Raw genomic sequence first — 22093 nt, forward strand, 5'->3', positions numbered from 1 at the left:
CCTTTTAATTTTTCCTAATGCCTCACATGTGTCCAGTCAGTAGCAGACTAAGGTTTTCCTTATTTGTTCCTTTCCTGCACAGAAGAAAAGAGCTTTCAGTCTGTGTGAAAGACGATGCCTTGGGCACTCCCCATGGGCCTCTTATTGTTCACTGTAACTTATTTCTCCTGCTGGCAACTGGAGCCTCATTCACCAGATTTCTCTGGTGACAGGTATAATAAGAGACAAGCAGATAACTTCTATTGCAGCTCTGGACACCTGCTCTGAAAGGGTTTTCTGTTCTTGCACGCTGTTATTTGAACACATATTTGACCTTTCCAAGGAAGGCGCTGGTTTTCCACAGAAAAGGCTTGGTCTGACTGTCAAACTGAAGGGTGGTAAGAAAACACTTGTTCTCCTCATGAATTGAAAAACCAACAGCCTCAAGGACTTACTTCCAGTCCTGCAAAACACAAGGCTTAAAGCAAATAGGGCGTTACTGCTGTAATACAAATAAAACTATGACACTCTGCCCATCTATCAGGATTGTGAAAATACAGAGTCCTGAGAAGGCATCCTGTTGTTTTTCTCACGAGTTTTTCTCCAAAAAGGTCTACTTTCCCCCACAAAAGCCTTGGCAGGAACCTGGAAAAGCAAAGCAGCAGATTTTTTTTTTTAATTCTAAAATTTCTCATACACAGCAAATTCCTGGGCCTGGTGAGACTCAGGGATTGCTTCCTCCAAAGTCAGCCTGAACAGCAAAACCATACTTCTAGTAATCACTCAATGGCTTTCAAACTAGTTAGTAACTCCACCCAAAAGGTATAAAAATTAAGTCCTGAAGAAATGGTGAAGAGGAAAACATGCACATCAGATTTTAGGACAGTTCTTGAGCGAGGGGAAGAAGAGCAGATAAAGAAAACTCCATCAGAGAGGCAGGAGAAGCAATATGAGTGAACAAAGATGCTGAATGAAACTAAAAAACAAAGAGGTCACAAGCTACATACTTCAGCAAAGACCAGCATCCCCTGGAACAATCTCCTGAGGGCCAGGATAGTCTTTGTAACTAAAAAAAATTTAAATCAAGTTTGGAAGCTTTCCTTAGAGGGGAATTACAGTTTGCACCTGTAGATTATGAGACAGGGGTTTATCCCTCTAATTTTGGCTTATGATTTGAGAAGCCAAGGGATGGCTCTGCAAAGAGATCAGGGAATGAAAAAGGGGAAGGAAAAGAAAATAAGAGAAAGTACAGAAAAAGATACAGAGGGAAACAAAGAAACCATACTGATAATGAAGAAGAATGAGTAAAAGCAGCCTAAAAAGATAAAGTAAAAGTATGTATGCAGTAAGTGGATTTATTTTCATAGAAGTTGCGTGGGAGAAAATAAATGGAATAAGAGAAAACAATTCTGTGCAGGAAACAATTCTGGGGCTGGAGCAGGGCAAGCAGGGGCCATGAGGGAAAAGATAACTTTATTTTCTTTTTCTGTGAGATTACTGAGTATTTCAAGGATGATTTTTCCAAGCACATTTCCTGTACCAGAGACAGGGAGCTTGGGTCCAGCTGGCTGTGCAACACTCTAACCAATGTTGAGCTGAGCACTCAGCTCACAATGCCACATGACAATAAGCCAGAAAAATGCCACACATTCACCCTGACTCTCCCAGGTCACAAATCCTTAGTGATCCCCTACTCCAAGCAAAATATGGGAGCAGATGCTCTTTCAAACTCACTTTATCCCTTTCCACGCTGCCCTGATCAATACAGCTGTTGTTCATTTATTTGTTTTGAGCTCCATGACAAGGGAGAGCAGCGAAACTTTACCTGGACACCAGCTCTGTGGGGGATCAGATGTGTGCAGGCGTTGTGATCTATGCAGAAGGAAAGGGGACACCAGGAACAGGGACACAAAAGCAAGGGACTGCCCAGCCAGGCTCTTTCTGCTGCCTTCTTTAAGCAACAGCTACAGGATCAAGTAACAGCAACCAAATTCAAAGGGTTTGCCACATAATGGTGTAAGTTCAGGGCTTTATAGTCAAGAGTAGCTCAGGTGGAAAAGTGTAGAGGACAGATCAAAACATCCTGATTCATTAGGCACAGAGGCTTTAAAGCAGGCTGGGTTGTCTCGTTTACAGCTCTGTCAATGAAACCAATCAGCCTCTCTGAACACTGCAAGGAAATTTCTTTAGGGCAGCACAGCAGGCTTCTCTCACCTCTGCCAGGCAACTTCCAAGGGATGCTGGACAGAGGGATCAATTCCCTCACCAGATCCAAGTTTACTCCTATCTTTGCTCTGAAAAATCAATTCCAGAAAAACACACAAACAGGAACTTCCAAGGGGATAAACACTGCATAAAAGCTTACTGCAGCTGAGCCCTATCTTAGGCAGAAAAATGCACACAGCATCATATGCACACAGAAGGCCATAGACAAAAACTAACTTAAGGAAAATAAGACTGCTAAAAGTCTTAGGGAAGTAAAACCAGGCAGATTTACTACACCCTCTTTTGCTTCCACCTGTATGTTTCATCCACACAACTTCTACCTGAGAAAAACAAAACACACACACAAGAAAAAAAATCGCAAAAGACAAAACCCCCTGCAATAAGCAGATATATTCAAACCCATGTTTTCCCTCCCATCAATCCTACAGAGTGTCTTTACAGCTCTGGATCAGCTCAGTGAGCCTCACACTGCACGGGGTGGTGCCAAGCACTGTTCACTCTGGAGCTATCAGAGGAAACAGAAAAAGCCCTGCTCATGTACAGATAGACTTGAATGACTCCAGAATGACTCAAAGAGAAGGGAATAATTATTCCTGAGCACTAAAGACAGCTGGCAATTTACTCACACCACATGCAGAAAGACTTCTGAGCATTCAGCAGCACAGTCAAAGAGATTTATTCCTTCTTGCGTGTGCCTCCCTCCCTGTGCTTCCAGTCTCTCTGCTCCTGGGAGCTCCATTTATTTGTGTTAAAGTGTATTCCTTTTTAATCTACCTACTGCTTTCCAGATTCATTTCACAGCATGGTTTTTAAAATTTTTAAATCGAAGGGAAAAAATAAAAGAAACATTTGACCATAGGAAACTAACACTGCCCAAATAAGCAAGTTGGTGGTGTTTTGTTTTGGTTTTTTTTTTCCTTCCTCTGTATAAAATTTCTAAACACAAAGAAAGGCAATGGAAAAAAAAAAGATAAATGAACAGTCAAATCCCAGAAAACTGAGATTTCTCCTTGTCATTTAAATTTGACAGATCTGAGCCCTGCAGTAAGGCTGACTGCCTTCAAACTCCACCAAAAAGACATGGGAATTGCATCCCCATGTCAGTAGTCTGTTTTCACACCTCCTTGTCAGCCTGAGTATAGGGTTAGGCTTTCCCTGATTTCTTATTTTCCAGGTGCCACAAGAGGCTAAAATGGAACAGTAGAGCCAATTCCTCCACAAAGACATTAAAAAGAAGTGAGATGTCTCTCTACATCCATCACATTCATTTATTTCCATAAGGGAAGCAAAAGATGCCTCGTTATTATCCTCAGAGGGAACAGAAATGCATGAGTAAAGACAACTTTTCCTAAGTGGATGAGAAATTGAAAAATTAATTGTTGCCTCAGGAATATGGAATCCATAAAACAGTATTAGTAACTAAAGGTTAAAATATTTACTGGCACATAGAAAATAGAATTCCATGCTGACAGAGCATCAAAGTACAGCACATTCAGAGCTAAATAGATTAAGACCTCATACACACTCCAGAGGTGACATGTAGGGGAATTGTAGTGACAGGACAAGGAGTAAGCAGTACAAAGTGAAAGAGGAGAAACTTAGCTTAGATATTAGGCACAAAATCATTACTGTGAGGGTGGTCAGACACTGGAACAGGTTGCCCAGGAAGGTTCTGGATGTCCTGGAAGTGTTCAAAACCAGGTTGGATGGGGCTTGGTCTAGTGGCAGGTGTCCCTGCCTATGGCAGGAAGGTTTGGAACAAGATCATCCTTAAGGTCCCTTCCAACCCCTTGACATTCTATGATTCTGTGATTACTTATTTTCTCTAATGAGTTCCCACCTTCACCCTGAAATATCAAATCCCAAAGCACTTCTAGCACACTGAGGAACAAGATTGCCCTGTTCTTTCTACACTACAGCAGCATCAAAGGGCAAAGATCCCCAGGGAGCTCTCCTGGCTTACCCCAGTGCAGGGAGAGCTGCTCCAGGAGAGAGGAACCACACAGGGAATTCAGGCACAGCCACAGAGCAGCTTCCCTGGCTGCACCAACACCTCCTGCTCACACAGCTCACCAGAGCTCACCTCAGCTTCAGTGCCACGAAGGGACAGCCAGCTCCACGTTCATGCCCTCTCCTTAATCCAAGGATTCACCAGAGAAGTGCCCCACGGTATCCCTGGTCACACACCTGAGTGTTTGCACGCCCTGCTCCCTCCAGATGTGTCCAGCTGCACAAAAGCTTAGGGAGGCACTGCTGAGGTGGCCCAGGCTCAGGGAGGAGCAGCCAGTCTGTCCTGGCCCACACGTGCAAGCCTCCCCTCACGTCCTTCACGGGCCTGGCCGCAATCTCCTGCTGCTTAAAATATAAATACCCCTTGGAAAAGGCACCCAGCCAGGGTAAAGTGCACAGGTAAAGCAAACACCCAGCTGCCCTCTGGACCTCTGACGGTTTTTTTCACGGTCACAAGGAAGGGTTATGATCCCTCACGAGTGCATTTTGCCAGGAGCCAGAATTGGCTTTTCAACCCCGTGTCCTGCCCCGCTGCCCAGCTCTGACCACAGCTCTGCTGTCACCTCCTTCCCAAGCTAAATCCACCCCTGCCAGCTTTACCAGCCCTGCTGCCAGTGGTTTGTCACACCACAGGGCAGCATTTCATTACAGCCCTCAAACATAATCTGAAATATTTAGCAAGCACAAACTGCAGTATTACTTATCCATTACAATTCTATAACACGCTGCTGTGAAACTCTTTGCTTTTCAATGTACATACTGGCAAACAACATATTTTGACCCATATTCAAAGTAGTGGCTGAATTTTAGACAAAGAAAAATAGGTAAAAACAAGCAGAATGCCTTTTGAAATCAGGCACATTAACCACTACTGCAAGGAGCATTTGATGCTCTTCAAAGGAAAGAATGTTTACCTTCAGCAGTGCAGTAACCTGGATGAAGCATCATTTTCAGTGCTGGTCACTAGAGACACAGGCACGAGTTACTGATCTGCAGGAAAGGTTTCCAGTTATTAATTTCTAGGTTTAAAGCTCTGCTTATTGCTTGATTCTTAAAAACAACCAACTGTGCTCCTGTCTTTCTCTTGGACAGAGAAAAAAAAAACTAAGAGAAAAGGAATATATATGTAAATTCCCCCTACCCCCAGCAATTTCTTCCCTTCCATTCTACGCCTTGCCTCCCAGAAGGATATTCAAAAATAGGAAATATTTACTCAAAAGAACAACTGAATCTATAAGACATATATAAAAGGAGTCATAAAAAAAACAGTCTTAGTGACCAAGTGACCTGCATCACCTTATTATCTGAGAGGTATTCAGACAACAAGAGCAACAACATTCAGAGCCTCCTTGAACCTTACCCCAGTTTGCACTATTGATGTGGCTGCTTTTCAGAGACTGGACTTTCTCCTGCTATCCACACTCCTCTTTATTTCCACAGCTCAGGATGGTTGTCATATTTTTTTGTTCTAAGGCAGTTTGCAACAGCAGCCCCTTTTGTAAGTCCAAATCTCTCCTTAGGAATGACGATAAAATTAAAACTGAAAAAGCAACTTCCTTCAGGACACATGGGAATCTTGAAATCAAAAGAACTTACACATTTATCAGAGTGTTATCCTCTGGATAACAGAGGATTGGAAAGCACAGAGGTGCAAGTAGTTTTTCCTAGAGAATGACTTCTCTCTTCAGAGGACAAATATTTTTCCAAAGCTGCTAATCACTGGAGTTGTTCTATTTTGTTTCTTTAGACCATCAGAGCTATCACAAAGCTATCATACAGTGTTTATTTTGGAAGTACTGTGTTAAAAGACAACGGGAAAGTAGAGGGGAAAAAAAAATCTCACCATACCACTCACTACCTTATTCCTTCTGCCTTGATCATAGCAGAGGAATTGTATTTCACTGAAATGGGGTTAACACTGGGGGCCAGAAACAGGGGAGACAGCAAGCAAGCAGACACTACATTGCTCAGCTGCCCATAAACTGCTTAATGCGTAATAAAAAACTTGATCACAAAAATAATGAAAATATTAAAGTTTACAGCACTTGCAGCTCCATAAGCATCTATTTTTCAAGGCAGAGTATTCCTACTCCTATGCCTTTTGCAATGTTCCCTTATTATAGATTGCTCAGAGACCTTAATTTCAGAGTGATTTCAGAGTCTTATAGCCATGAAATTACACCTTCAAGAGAGTCAAATAATCTCAAACTGCATTCATGCACTGACCTATGTGTGTATTTGCATCTTGGCAGTTAAGGCTTTTGGCTTTGGACACCCAGACAGGGAGGCAGGGAGATGAAGAGATGGCTGAGGTTTGAGGGAAAGGCTTCCAGGTTAACAGGCAGAGAAAAGCTGCTCCTTCAACTTCTAACCAACACTTATGGAAGAGATCTGGGTTTCTAAACACAGTGCCAAGAGACATTTTTACATGTTTCCAAGACACAGCCACAACATCCACGGAGGACTGGCAGATGCCACATTGGTCCACTGGGAAACCAGTGCCCTTTGAGAGTGGTGGCTCCAGGCCAGGAGAAACATCCCAAACTACCTAAAGGGACATCAGATGTTCAGCTAGACAAGGTCTACAACATTTAATTACAGCAGAGAGAATCATTTAGAACCAGCCTGGTCCCTCCATCCTGTCCCCTTCCAGACAGCTCATTTGGTGGACTGACACATGATTTCAGTGCTGCTGTCTCAATGTAAATATTTTTAATACTTTGCATGGTATGACTCCGTCTGAAGAAACTTCTGAGAATAGTGACCATGAGAGAAAGAGCACATAATAAAAAACCTGAGCTGCACAGAAGGAAGATATAAGGTAGCAATAGGAAAGGTCTAGGTTTTCACAACACATCAAAGGATTTATAACACTATTTCTCTCTATTAATTTGTGAGATCATGGCAGTTTCTCACTCTCTTAAAAAAAAAAAAAAAATCAAGCTCCAGTATGAAAAAGCACACATGATGAACTCAAACCCTCCCAGATTTTAGATATCAGACACAGACATTAACTACCTTAATATGCACACTTAAAATTTTTGGAAAGTGTTTTCTAACTTCACAGAGCCATCCTGTTCCCCAAGGCCACGATGATTCCTAATGGGAACCACCATGACATGGTGAACAAAGGTGACATTTTTAGATTCCAAACACTCTGCCTTAATTCACTTGAGTGCTTTATAAGTTTACTCTGCTCAGTGGCAAGAACTTCAAATTTCAAGCTCACACTAGCAGTGAAACAGGTCAAAACAAAATATGTCAAAATATATTCGTGTCTGATCGACAGAAAAAACACACAGTTCCAAGAGGAAACGATTTTGTTCCCCTCTGGGCTTTATTACTTTCCCCAACACATTTCTGCTAGTCAAAAGTACATTTAATACAAAACAGAAATTAGCGTTCTGAGGTCTGAAATGAAAAAACCATGTCAGGAAAGCCAATCATTGCCAATGGGAAAGACCTAGTAAAAAACAGTTCGAGCACTCCAGTTCTCCTAACTTCTATTGTGAGCAATGCCCAGCAACCAAAACATGCCCATACGAAACGAATCAGCCCTGACTGAAATTTGATTTTTGACCCGATTACATTCTTCCTCCCAAAATAACTTCTCATGAAAGAACTAAAAAGGCTGCAGTCAGGAACTGGCCAACATAACCAAAAATCTTTAGTGAGTTAGCACAGCCCCCTCCACACGCAGAAACTCTCACTTCCATCACAAGAACTGCAAAGCTGACTGTGAGAAGTTAACAACTGAACAAGTTTCAACAGAGGATTTCTACATAAATTAGGACTGTGTCCAGACCCGAGGCAGAAAACTAGGACTCCCAAAACCAGAAGAGATAATGCATCCTCAAAAATGGGCAGCAGCTCTTAAATGGCTGTAAGAGCCCTCCAGAGAGTAGTCTGAGCCTCCTGGCCTCTTACAAAGCAGCACAAAGTGCCTCAGTGGGACACGGGGGGGAAAAAGCAGCAGAAACAACTCCACGAGTTCCTAGTGGAGAAAATAAAGAAAACAGCACTTTCAAGATGTGACAGATCCCAAGGAGCAGTAAGCAAGGCCAGGAGAGATGTGCCACAGGAATTTAGAACAGGGCAGGCAACAGGAGTCCCAAAAAGCAACAGGCTGAACAATGATGCTGCACAGACCCCACAGCATCTCCCTGACACTCCTCTCTTCCAACCCAGACCACCCCCTGGGGCTGTTGGCATAGTTCCCAGCTGAAAAAAGGGCAATAGCTGCCCAAATGTGGACCTGCTACATTCAGGGTTTGATGGTCACCTACAGATGGACTTGGCAGAGAACAGCAGCCCCTACCCCACGGCAACATAAATGTTAAACCCAAGAAAAAGCAGGAATAAAGGCTATTTGCACTCCCTTCATGCTCATCCCCCTTTACCCCACACACAACTCATACCAAAAAATGGTTAGAGGTAGAGGGGAAAAAAAAACCAAACCCTGATCTGAGTATACTGGAAGCACAAAAATGAAGCCCACAAAGATGAAGCACTGCTAGTACAATTACTGCATCCATCACACTGTGCAGCGTTGAACTTACCTGCTTGTTACTGCAATTTGGCAACTGATTCTAAATGCCTAAAAAAGGGCCCTGACAAAGCCCACAATAAGTGGGATGAAACAAGGAAGAGAAGGAGGAGGAGGTGAACAAGAGAAAATTATACCAAGATAAGTTGGAGATGCACAATTTCACCTGTCTGAGAAGATCCACCCTCTTCTAGAGAAGACATGCAAGTTAAAATTTCAAGCAAAAAAAAGTTCAGTGCAGGAAAAAAGAATCCCCACTTTGCAATCAGGTTGTATCTTCTCAATGCTGCTGGAACTTTTTAAACACCATTGCTGCCAGGCAGACACCCCTGCAGAGAGGACCTGTATCAGTGCAGTGGGGATTTTAATTTGTCTAACAACTATTTGCAGGTTTAGAAGCACACAGCTAATGAGGACTCACTGGCTATGCAGAGCAAATATGTACTGTGGAGTGCAGATAACTGGCTTTCTGCTGCTCATACCCCCTCTCACATGTGTAATTCTGCCAGATTTGTGAACTCCAAACACTGCATTACCTGCAAAACACAGTTTTCCAAGAGGGTCCATTTACCTCACAATAACATCCAAAATGCTTCCAGTGGAGAGAACCCCATCCTAATGTTGTCCTGGAATTAAGGCAGAAACACAGCAGGGCTCCCCTCTCAGAAAAGCATCTGGTATTTTGAAAACCAGCAAATTACAGATTCCCCCAACAGCTACTGAGTTATTAAATTGAGGCTCAGTTTATCTTAGTTCTGTCTGCCCTGTGTAGGCACAGGCCCCACAGCCAGCCACAGGAAGACAATTTCCTTGTGGTCAGGAGGCAAGTTGTGCCTCATTTCCACTAGAGATACACCCATTTTTGATGCTTTTTAAAGAGACAGCTGCTGAGAGCTCAGCACTGCCAGGGTCACTGCTGGGAAGAGAACTCCAAGAACAAGATGCTCCACCGGCGCTTCCTGGCGCAGACCATCCCGGATCGCCCGTGTTTTACCAACACACTAAGACCATATGTCCTGCCAAATAATTTTAGGCTCACCACGCACCAAAGAAAGCAATTCAGGAAGCTGGATGGTATTTCTTTTCTGCTCATAGAGTGACAGACCATCACAGCCCATAAATTTGCTGGTCCTTCGTCTCGGTTGCTCGCTAGCGAAGCGTTCGCTGGTACAGGGAGCCAGGACTTGACTCAGATTTTAATTCAGTGCTTGTGGTTCTGCAGAGCTGCTTCAGCACCCACCAGCTCTGTGCAATGGCTGCAATACCAAAAAGGCAAGCAGGACTGAAGAGAGAACCAGCACCTGCATTTAAATTCTGTGGGCACTTACCCGGCCTTTCAGCTTTTGTTCAGTGCCCTCCGTGCATTCCTGGTAGTTACCACTCTCCTTTGGCTGGCCATCAGGAATTCATTGTGCCACGGAAACTCACTGAGAGCCCTAAGGCTTAAAAAAAAGGGCAAAATGAAGGCACCGTGGTCTTTCTGGTAGCTGGGTTCAAGCACCTGTTCTGAGGCTGATCTCCAAGGTCATCCATCACCTTCAAGGCTTTGCTCCACCTTCTCCATGGAACACACACGGATTGCACACGGATTGCTTCACATTCTCAAAGAGGAAGATAAAAAGCAGCCTCTATCTAAAAGGACCACTTGACAGAGAAGCAAAAATATCAACATCCTTCCCAGGGTCATTTGATCTGACACTGAGATACGTCAGTGTTGCCCTGTGCTGGAATTCCCAGCACGTGAGGCTCCAACAGTGGAGCGGGGCTGGAACATGAGTCTCTCCCAGTATAAAATTGCAGAGTGTGCAGCTAAAGCAGATTTCCATAAGTCACCCAACCCAGCTGTCCCCAACCTTTGACAGCAAACCTTCTCCATCACCTTTTACTTCTCTTCACCATGACTACTAATTTCTTGTCCCTCACCTCCTCCTAGCTTGGTTTTTTTTTTTTTTTGGAGAAACATCAGGCATGAGCAGGGAAGACCAGAACTTACATTTTTTGGATCTCACCTGCCCCTTGCCACACCTCATAAGTTCTCATTTCCCACCAAGGACCAGGCACTCCAGTCCCCAGTGCAGAAACACCAAACCCCAACTCTTCTCCAGCATCTGCCAGGATCTTTTCTTTTTGAGTTTCTTCCAGCAACATCGATTTTACAACTCCTGTTGGCAACAGAAAGCTTTTTCCAAAGTTTTGCAGCTCTTCATTCTGCATCTTAAATCCCTAACTGGTCCTCTCTACAGCAGGCACACACAGCAGTTCACTCCTTTCTGTTCCTGCAACAGGCTTTCAGGTGTTCTCTAATAGAACCATCTTGATTCCTTAAACCTGCCCTTTATTAATATTTTCTAGGCATCTGTGATTTTTTTTCCACTCAGTTTTTCTTACAGCTTGGTCCACAGGAGAAGGTGCCTTCAGCTGCATGCCATAGTCCAGCTCATGCCAAGGAGAACCATTTTGCAGGGGTGTGTGCACCCTCATCTAGGGTGCTTGTTTGGGATTTTTTTATTTTGGAGTCAGAGAGAAAGGAAGGAGTTAGGGTTCTTGGGGTTTTTTGCAATCACCTAAGACTAACCCACATCCAAGTTTCAGACTGCTAAGTGGAAGCACTACATTTTTGGATATTATCAAAGCAGGTATTTGGTAGGAACACAAGAAAGCCTAGAGCTTTTTTCCCCTTTAGAAGTTTTGCCAGCCTTGCTGTGTTAATGAACAGCATTTAAGAAAAGCCTCCAGAGTAAACACAGAGGCACAAATGTATGCAGGCAATGGTATCACCAAAAACTGAGGCTGTTGTGATTAATCTTAGTCAAAGGGAGGGCTCAAGAGTACCAGCAGACTCCTCTATTCCAGACTAAACTGCAATCCCACTATAAATGATGGTGCCAACCTTCTTTTTCCAGTGGTGGTTTTCCCATTCCTATGCACTGGGGAAGAGCAAGGAGCCAGCTAGACAGGAGGCAGCCAGTTTTATCTGCTCACTGACAAAATCCCCCTGCCCTGGAGAACTCCACCACTCCACACACTGGATCAAGCAAAAACCTAAAAAGAGGGGAGCATGGCTCTGTTTCCTCTTTAGGGATCCAGGACAGCTAATGCTGACCAACAAAAAAGGACAGGCCTGTGAGACGAATGGGGGGGGTGGAAAAAAGAAGAAAAACTCTAAGTTGGTTATTTTAGGTCACTCAGTAAAACCAAGGCATCTGTGCAATGCTGCAAGGTTCATATTTAGAACTAAATTCATGAGGTTCAGAAAGGCAGCTTACAAGTGCTACAGAATGCCTCAGACCATCCTTAATGCTTTTTGGCCTGAACCCATCACTTAAAAAGCCAGCCTTTTTTTTTTTTTTACCAAGCCCACCCCTCCCACATACCTCCCTGCCACAGGGCAGTGATACAACAGACATTTCTCTCCAAATTAAATCCACTTCTTCTTGAATGAAGAGGGTCAGGAGGATGAGGGCACTACATTTTAAAAAAGGGCATTAAAAAATAATTATGCTAAACCATGTATCAGCACAAATTAAAGAGAGGCAGTAAAATGCCTGCTTTCAGCTTGCTTAAATATTCAATTAAAAAAGCAATCTAGGCAAAATTTTATTAAAATAAATCAACGGAGGAAATGCCTGTTAAACAAATGTGAAACCACATTTTTTCAGATGTTCTTTCACTGAGAAGGAAGCCTTCACTGCCATTATCAACCCAATCATGTTCTCAGAGGATGTGCCTTCCTTCACAGCAGCAGTGGTGTGAAGAGCAACCAGTGCTAGTTCCAAATGCAACGCCAAGTGCAGTGAAGCCTCTGCTGGTTCCCTGTACAAAAACACATCCTCCTCCTCCTCTCCCAGGCCCAGCAAGCCAAGTTACCCACAGATAACCTTCACAGCTTCCTCTGGGAGCCACCAGCACAGGTTTGGAATTGGTGTTGGAAGAGTTAGTGTGGATGGATGTAAAGTACTGCCTTTGCACCCTTCAGTGCCCTGAAGGAAAACCAAATGTTTGACCTCCAGACCAGATCTACCAACACTGAGATCACTGCAGAAACAGAAAGTGTTAGAAAATGTTTAAGGTTTAGGACATTAAAAATTAATGAAATACAAACAGTGCAAGAAAAAAAAAGCAAGGTAAGAAAGGATTATACCACTTTCTTTTACTGCAGAGAAAGGTAGATGCTCATTGCCTGAATGAATTCAGGCTCATAGTGGGTTGCATACAGCAGGTCCTGTTATTTCAAAGATGAACAGTGTCTACCTGGTTTTTACTGTGAAGTAGAACTGAGATGATGATGTGAGTGCCTCAGAACTCATCACCACCACTTGGGTCAGCTTTTGTTCTCCAGCATGATATTGTTTCTGAAAAGCCAACACATCACTCCAGCAGTGCACTGGAATACACCAGAAAAAGCCTGGAGTACAAGACAAAAATTAAACTTCTCCTTATTGGAAAGTTGTTGGCAAAAGCTTCAAAGTTTAAATAATAAAAAAAAGAAGTATCATGAAGAGGGCTTTCGTGTAGTCAGAGCTGCACCTAGGAGAACTTGCCAGCAGCAGTACACATCTACCACCATAAACACACATTTTTAATGAACACGTCTTCATTCTTAGACTCTATGCTCCAAAATCCTTTTCCATAAGTTATGGTCCTGAATGCACAGCCACAGCTCCAGCTGCAACAAACAAGCTGAAGCAATGCCATTTTTAACCAAAGTTTTCAAAGGCCGAATGCCTTTTCTGGGGGCTGAGCAGGACCCAGGCAGCAAAGGAGCAGGTCTGTAGCAGGTCAGAGCCAAGGCCACCACATCTCACCACACATCCCTGGCCAGCAGACAGCAGCTGATGGCCAGGGCAGAGCAGAGGAGCAGGGCAAGCACACTGGGACCCTGCTGCTGCTGCCATCCCAGTGATGTGCAGCCAAGGCTCTTCTCTGCTGCTGCCTTCTAAGCTCAGCTTAAGGCACCACTGCTGTTAAGCATGAATGCAAACTCAGTATTTTCAGAGCAGGCAGGGGGAGAGGGCTCACTGAGTGTTTTCTAATGAATATTTGGGCAGGAAAGCTTGAAAGGAATCAGCAGTGTTTGGCAGGAATAGGTCTTGTAGCAGCACAGAAGACGCTGGGGGAAAATGCAGCTGGAGTGTTAGGCCAGCCAGTTCAGCTTCCAGTGAGAGAAACAACCCAACTTGAGACAATAAAAGCAAACTGAATTACTCAAAGTACATCCCATTTCAGATTAAGCCATCTCAATTCCTAAAAGATTATACAAACAACTTCCCTGCTACAGTGCTAGCTAAATATGCTGTACATCTGTTTTCAAATAGTTGTCCTTTCCACAAGTAAGAGCAATACCACAGACAAATTCAACATGAAAACCATTTACAAGTTTCAGAAGAGTTTGTTGTGAGCAGAGACTGCAAAAAGGCACGGCCCTGTCCCCTTGCCATGGGGTGGCCAGGAAAGCAAAGGACGAGATAAAAAACCTCAAAACACGACGAGATAAAAAAACCTCAAAACACAAAAGCCCAAAAGCCACCTCAATCCCATGACCCCAGTGATGATATTTCCCTGGAAATGGAGACCAATAACAATCTGCAATCTGCCCCAAAGTCCCATTGCTGCTTATGCTTTTGGCCAAACGTAATTTACAAAAGTAAAGCAAGTAAAAAAAAAATCCCTTGAGTAGAGAGAAGACTCCTGTGCTCTCTAGGAAGAGAGGGGCTCCAACCCTCTGTATTAGAGAGTAACCACAGGGAGCTGCCTGAGGAACCAGAGGCGCCACCTCTGCTGTGACCACCAGAAGGAAAACACATTGCAAGGGGGTGATTTGGGTCACAGCCTCTTCACTGGCCTCAGGAAATGAAAACCTTTCTTTCCCTTTGGCTTGAGCCCTCTCATAATTCAAACCTGGCCAGCTACACGGTTCATAACCCAAGGGCCATCAGCATCAGAGAGATGCAAGAGGAGAAAATTCAGCCCAGACACACTGGTAAGGAGATCAAGACTTCAGAAAGGTACTTGGAGCAAGGAGCCCATAGAAAAGAAGACTGTGCAGCATAACCTTGGGTCTATCAATCACAGGTGCAACTGGGAGATGAGCTCCTGCATTAGGCATTAAAGACGTGTCAAAGCTGGAGCTGCACATCCCTGCTCAGACAGGAGAACAGCACTCACACTGAAACCTGCTGGAAGGTTCCCTGCCTCTGTCCAATAACCTGGCTGTGGTTGTGTTATTTAGCAGTATGTCACTGTTATCAGAATTGGGTCCATAACCAATCCAGCCCATATCACCACCAGGAACATGAAAGCTGACCCAGCAAAATGTTATAGACTGAAAACTGCTAACACTAAAGCACGACGTGAATTATGTCAAGAGGAAAGACAGGCTGCTTTTGAACCAGCACATAAATCACACATTTCCTCCATCGTGTTCCCCTGAAAAGACCAAATCTGCATTTGAAGTACCGACAACTTTGAATCTTCAGGGGGGGAGAGAAAAGCGTTCTTTGTGCAGAGTCAAGCTTCAGCGAATCTCGAATCTCGCAGCAGTAATTACAGACACTGCCTCCCCAAGCCATCTGCTGTGGCATTTATAACTCCTGGAAGGGCAGCAGGCAGAGCTGGTGCAGGAGGAGAGGAGACTCGAGTATCTCAGCAGCAGAGCTGTGACACTGGGCTGACCCCAGAGGAGCTGATGTCCAGACCCTCAGCTGGCAGATGTGTTCATGCAGCAGAGGAACAGTGGGATCTGCTCAGATCAAAGCAAATTAGGAGACCATCCTCAAGTCAAACTAAGCAAGGCCAGGCTGGCAAGGCCCCAGTGGGAAGTGTCTGGCCAGAATCTCATCCCAGGAATGAGGAAACTTGTGTCCTGCAGTCAGGCTGAGCAAGCCAGCTTTCACATTCAGAGGGACACTCCAGATCCAGCAGCTCCACACACCTCCCCTCCAAGAAGTGATGCCAGTGACAGGCTCAGGATCATCCAGAATTAGCTAAATCCATCCTTTCCCATGCAGGCTCCACCCTGACCTGCACACCCTCATGCTGACCTGCAGATAGTTTTCATCAGCACAGAGACAGAAGAAGAGAAAAGGCAGCAGGCCAGGCTCCCCCAGCCCTTGCTCACACAAGCAGCAGGGCAAGCCCTGGGCACGCTGCAGATCCCCCTGTCTCACTCCAGCTGGAGACAATGCCCTTTAATTGTTTTGCCATCCATACAAAATTACTACAATACTCACTTCATAGGGTTGTCACAAGGATTATTTAACATCTCTGAAGAGCTTTCAAGAAGAAATAGTGGCTATTGTTCTCAGTACCATAGAACTGGGGACTATCTCACATGAATTTTGCATGACTGTGTATGTGTGACAGTTGCAGCACCAATAGATTATTTTTCTTCACATTAAAAAAAGAAAAAGCACCTCACTGTAGCTCATTTACTCTGGGCAACATTTCAGTCAGAAACGTATTTTGTTTTGCTTGTTAATATATCCTAAATAGAGATCAACTTTGACTATTTAATTAATAGATTCAGGTGCTGTTTCTAGTCTCTCTTAATTAAGGGAAACACCATGTTTTTTACAAAGAGCTCAGTTTAGGCTGTCAAGGCTTCTAGCAAGCACACTATAATTATCTAAGCAATGCTAACACACAAAAACAACAAGAGGAGGAAAAAAGGAACTAAAAATGTCACTGAAATCTCATTTCATTTACAGCAAATGAGAAAGTCTGCATGGAGAAGAGCTGCTACACACAGAGTCCAATGTCATACTGCTCACGCCTGGCTATTAAATAGCTCTTAGCATTGATGCAGAACACTGTAGCAGTTTAAATAGGGTATTTTTTTTCCCTGAATACACAGGAGCTGTTGGATTCTAAACGTTCCACAATACACTTGGATCCACCTCATTGGTATGGAAAACTTTTACCATTTCAGTCCAAATGTATGAGGACTCTACATGCCTTTTTCTTTCTCATAAAATACAGGGAAGTCAACACCTATTCAGGGATAAGTATTTCCTTTTTTCCTTTTGTTTTTTTGGTGGGTTTTTTTTTTGTTTTGTTTTTTGAGGGTTTTTTTGGTTTTTTTGGGGTTTGTTTGTTTGTTTTGGTGGGTGGTGGTTTTTTTGGTTTTTTGGGGGGTTTTTTTTTTTTTTTTTGTTTTTTGTCTGAGCAGTCTGAAACTCCAGCAATAATCTCACAATTAGGCAACAAGGTTGCAACCCAGGGCACAGCTGATTTGGCAGAGCAGAGGAAACTCTCATTTCCACTACACCAAGCTTCAAATGATCTTTAAATTCTTTGGGACACAAACCACATCTTTTGTTCGGAAAGCAAACACCACGTTATTGATACTACTGCACAATAAATGACAGTATTAAGACTAGTCAGCACACCAGCTTTCATTCCCCATCCAAATGGGAACAGAAAAAAAAAGCTCGTTCTCTTTATTTCATGCTGGCTCCATACAGAGGAACTGGCACCTATGGGTGCACAAAAATGCAGCATTGCAGTAGCAAGCCTCACAGAGCCTAGGTCCCAAGTTCCCCAATTCCCAGGGGAGGCACAAACCCAAAATTACATGCTTGCTCTCCTAAAGCTGCATGCCACAGGATAGCCAAAAGGGCTGGGGGGAAAAGAAAAAAAATTAAAATAAAAAATAAAATAAAAATAACAAAAAATATAAAACACTATAAGATAATATCAAATGATACAATATAAAACAATACAATATTAAATTAAATTAAAATAGAGACAAAAAAGCAACAGGAGCAACAGGACTGTTTTACCAACAGCAAGGAGATGTACTAGCAAGTCCTGCTTTCCCCGGGTTTGTCTGATAGAGCTCAACAACTTTGGAAAGTTCAAGGTGCAAGACAAGACTGACACCCTCACAAAACAGAAAGGTCCCTCTGATTGTCTCCTCTGCCCATCAGTCCAGTGGGAAGGACCCTCATGCACCCTGAGCTGTGCATTATTTCCAAACCTTCCAGGGAAAAGGCCAGGAAAGCTTTATCATAATTGCCACCCAGCAATGCAGTCAATGCACTGTCCTCCTCAAACTATTTGGGTTTTACTTGGGTTTTCCTGAAAAAAAGACCCCATAGGCTTCCAGTCCTTTCTTATACCACTGAACACTCATTTGGACAAGAACAAGAACCCAAGCCTCCTGCTTCCCAAGACAAATGTCCCATCCAGACAGTGCAAACACATGCACAGCAGAAGGCAGAGTGCTGCAAAGGCCTGGATCCAAAGGCAGCACTTGTAGATTGGTCCTTACAGAAAAGACAATTATTCCTTTCATCTTTGCTGTGACTTGTGTGCAACACGTCTGAGCGTTCCACTTCTCATCCCCGTCATGTCTTGCATACTCCTAAATGTACCCAGGCTCACAGGCACAAGGAAATGTTACAGATAAATCATAAATATACACTGGCTTTGGAGGCATCAAAAGAAATACATAAGCAAAGGTTCACTTCCTTTTTAACCATTAGAAATTTGGACCTCTGCAATTAATAAACCAAGTTTGGAACACCAGCAAATTAAACACTTCCTGGATGAACTTGATTTTGCCCACAGGTGCCTGTGTCCTAGTGATCATCAGTCCCTAACTTAGGTGCTGACTCACGCCTGGAATCCTACCAGCATCCTGCATCAGATGGCAAACTGATTTTCATGCAACACATTTAAGAGTATCTCCATCAAGCATGCAGCAGAGGCCTGGGGATTAGTGTTCCTTCTTCTTATTTTATCTTGGTTAATGCCATGGCTAAAGAAGAAATTTGGATAATGCCTTCAAATCTCTCTCCATTCCCTTTCTTTTTGTTTTGGTAAAAAAAACCAAAAAAATTATCAGTTATTTGTTAAGAGCTACCCACAAGCAAAAGCCCCCTGGCCCTAAGGAGAGAGCACTTACTACTGATGTCTCTGCACCAAAAGGTAATGGAACAGTCTGAGAAACAATGAAACCCTGGGTTCTCTTTGGGTTTTGTCATTTCTTTTGTTCTTTATCTCCCAGCACTCCAGGTGCCAATTGCCAAGACACCTGGTCTTTGTTCAGGCACTACAACCGGGCAAAAACACATGCACTAACCAAGTATGAACACTAAAAAAACCCAGTGAAAGAACAGGACGTTTTTAGCCACTGCAGATGATAATTAAGTTTCTTCATCAGTACCCTGGTCATTCTTATCAAGAATTACGTTCTCATAAGCCAAAGCAGCAAGACTGAATGCGACCTTTTTTTTTTTTTTAATTTGCATATACTGTAGAAGTAGCCTCCCAAAATTTATGGCTATCATAAATTTAGAATAGGTGAAGTCATTACAGTTAACAGCAATACTTTATTCACACTGGTTCCCCACAAAATGTAAGCCTCAAATCCCATTATTCTGTAATAGTTTTGTAAGTAAACAAAACACCATTTAGGATTTGAAAACAATGCATCTTTCTGCTAACAGAGGCAGAAAAGGGAAAAAAAAAGGAAGCCAGCACAAGACTATGCAATAATTTCATTTTGTAAGAAGATTAACACAGAGCAGAAGGCTTTAGCTCTGCCTGGGAAAAGAACATATACTTTGTGCTAGTAGAGTTCCCTGTAATTGTAAGTGGAATTTTGTCTGGTTTGTTAATGCACCTCTTTAGAGATAAAAGAAACCACAAGGGGAAGAGGAAATAACATTCTTTTTTTCTGCCCAACATTACCTCAACTGAAGCCCATTCTGATTTCAGCCCTTGCTAGGCACAACTTGAGCACTCTCAGCAGAGCTATCTGCAGTGCATTGTTAAACTGCACTACAAAGTTTTGCTAAGTGTCCTGCCATTTTTATCATGCTCAGCGGGGACAATCTGGTCAGGTGTTTTTCCTGTGCTTGTTGAATTTCAGCTATATTTGGAGACCAACTGTTCTCTGTCCTGCTTTCTCCAATTAAGTGTGTGTCTAAGGGTGCAGAGGTGAAGGTGGGAATTAGGCAAGAAAGAGACAGTGAGACTTTCTCTTAAGAGTACATAAAACTGCTCTTAGAAAAGGCTGAAACCATACTGAAAAGTAATGAGCATAATCTTAGTCATCTATAGATGTGAAAGGGAAAGAAGACTGGAGTACACAGAAGGGAACCAAAAGCGAAGGCTCCTGTGAAAGTTACAGGAAACACCAGAACATTCACGTTTAAAATCCAAGGGTCAGAACTGTTCACAGCACAAGGAGCTCTGTACCAGCCCAATGCTCAACCACAACCCCATTTAACTTCATTATCTCCTACACACCTGCAGCCTTGCAAGAAAATCAATGGAAACAACACCAGTTCCACTGCTTGGAGAATCAAACTTGAAAAAAAACCCACATATACCTATTTGAGATTACAATGAACTTCACCCAAATGACCTGTGGGGTTCAAGCACAGTCTCAAGCGTCACCACAGGAGAAACAGTGCCAAGTCAAGTGGAGAGCTTCACCACTCTGCTCCAAACACTCCTGTCACATCGGCAATTCACTGACAGCAAACATGCCAGCTTGGACTGCAGCCCGTTTCCTTCAGAGCACGAGAGGGGGAAAGGCCACCAAGTTTATTTTGGCCTTGAAATTAACGAGTAAAGGTAACACGATGAGCTAATGAGATTATTATTACTGCATTGAAGAGCAGCAAGATTCATGGAAACTCTTACACTTTCCTTTCTCATACCACACAGGCTCTCTGCCTAATCAATGAGGAAATGTGAAGATTACAAGAGGAAAAAATATTGGAGGGGGAGAACATACAAGTGTGGCATCAAACAGGTAAAATCTCAACACAAAAACTGAATACATTGTATCCATCCGAATACAGTGTATTAAAAGCTCTAAGGGGATACTCAGCGTGCTTATTTATTTAGATGCCTACACATTAGGCTAGCACCCTAATATATCCACCAGCATCCTCTGAGCAGAATCCAGGCACAGCAGCATCCCATTTGGTTGCCTCTCTCAGATCAATAGGGTTTGCTCTTCTCCATTTTGCACTGGCAAACCGTGCACCCGGGCACAGCCCGGCTCTCCCGGAACGGGCTTTCCTTTTCTTTCTTTCTTTTTGTTTTAAACCGCTCCCCCACGTTTTGTCCGTCCGTCCATCCATCCATCCATCCGTCCATCCATCCGTCCATCGCACTCGGCGGGGAGCCCAGCCGCCCTCCTCCCGCCTCCCGGGACGGCATCCATCTCACCCGGGATGGGCAGGACGCGTTCCGGCCGGGACCACCGTGCCCTTCCCGGCCCCGCCGCCTTCCCCCCGCCCCGGGTACCGCCGGACCGGACCGGGCTGGGCCCGGCGCGGCTCCTCCCGAGCCGCCGCAGCGGGGGCGGCGCGCTGGGGCCTTTCCGGAGGGGCTCCCGGCCGAGCCCCGGCGTGCGGCAGCGCCGGGCGAGGGATGCCGCGGGTCCGCCGCCCTCCTCCCCCCCGCATCCCGCTACCCGCGCCCGGCCGGCGGAGCGGCACCGACCTGCAGTCCCCGCCGCCTCCTCCTCCTCCTCCTGTTCCTCGGGAAGAGCCGGAGCCGCCTGCGCCCGCTTCAGCCTGCAGCCCCGGCGGCGGCGGGCTGGCGCGGCGCCGCTGCCCTCGGGAGGCGGGGAAGGGGCGAGCGGGGCGGGAGCGCCGCTCATTGAGTGCGGCAGCCCCGGCTGTCGCTGCCGCCGCTCCCCGCAGCCGCTACTTCCTGTGCGGCGATGGTTCAGTTCCTCCCGGGCCGCTGGGGGCAGGAGAGCCGGGGGGCGGAGGACGACGAGGAGGAGGAGGAGGAGGAGGAGAGGGGGAAGGTCGGGTCAGATAGCGGGGGCGGCAGCGGCCGGCGCCGCCGCTCCTCCCGCCCTGCGCGGCCCCGCCCCGCAGCGCCCGGCCGGGGCTCCGCGCTGCGGAGAAGCCGCCCCCGCTGCGCCCATCGCCCCGCGCTCCCGGGGGACATTGCCCGGCCCCGGGACGGCAGCGCGGCTCCCCCGCAGCCCCACGGCTCGCCCGGGGTGGCTGCTCACCGGAGACATGGCTGTGGCTCCCGCCGCTGCCCCCGGGGAGCGCGGGGCGTGTGCGCCCGCCCGCCCGGCAGCGCATCCCGCGGCACGCAGGGATGCGGGGATGCGGGGATACAGGGATGCGGGGATGCGGGGATGCGGGGATACAGGGATGCGGGGATGCAGGGATACAGGGATGCGGGGATGCGGGGATGCAGGGATGCGGGGATGCAGGGATGAGGGAGGGAGGTGCCCGCGGGCCCCGCCGCAGCCGCCCCGCGGGGCTGGGAGGGAGCGGGCGGCCCCGGCTGGAGTGGGCGAAGCTGCCGGGCACGGGGGATCTGTGCGGGAGAAAGGCGGAGATG

The 22093-nt window shown here is 45.4% G+C and overlaps 1 protein-coding gene across 5 annotated transcripts in view; it reads right to left on the reverse strand.

Annotated features, from left to right (window-relative positions):
* AGPAT3 (1-acylglycerol-3-phosphate O-acyltransferase 3) overlaps positions 1-21430 on the reverse strand; it is an 87127-nt gene extending 65697 nt beyond the window's left edge. For 2 of the 5 annotated variants that reach the window (XM_063393094.1, XM_063393091.1), the window contains exon 1: positions 21227-21430. The gene's annotated coding sequence lies outside the window, so the exon portion shown is untranslated. Of the gene's footprint in view, positions 1-4288; positions 4438-10089; positions 10111-21226 lie in introns of those variants that run through there. The other 3 variants (XM_063393093.1, XM_063393092.1, XM_063393096.1) reach the window with 3 other exon arrangements.
* Between the last annotated feature and the right edge of the window lie 663 nt (positions 21431-22093).

This window comes from Prinia subflava, chromosome 3 (assembly GCF_021018805.1).
Source record: "Prinia subflava isolate CZ2003 ecotype Zambia chromosome 3, Cam_Psub_1.2, whole genome shotgun sequence".
Lineage (NCBI taxonomy): Eukaryota > Metazoa > Chordata > Aves > Passeriformes > Cisticolidae > Prinia > Prinia subflava.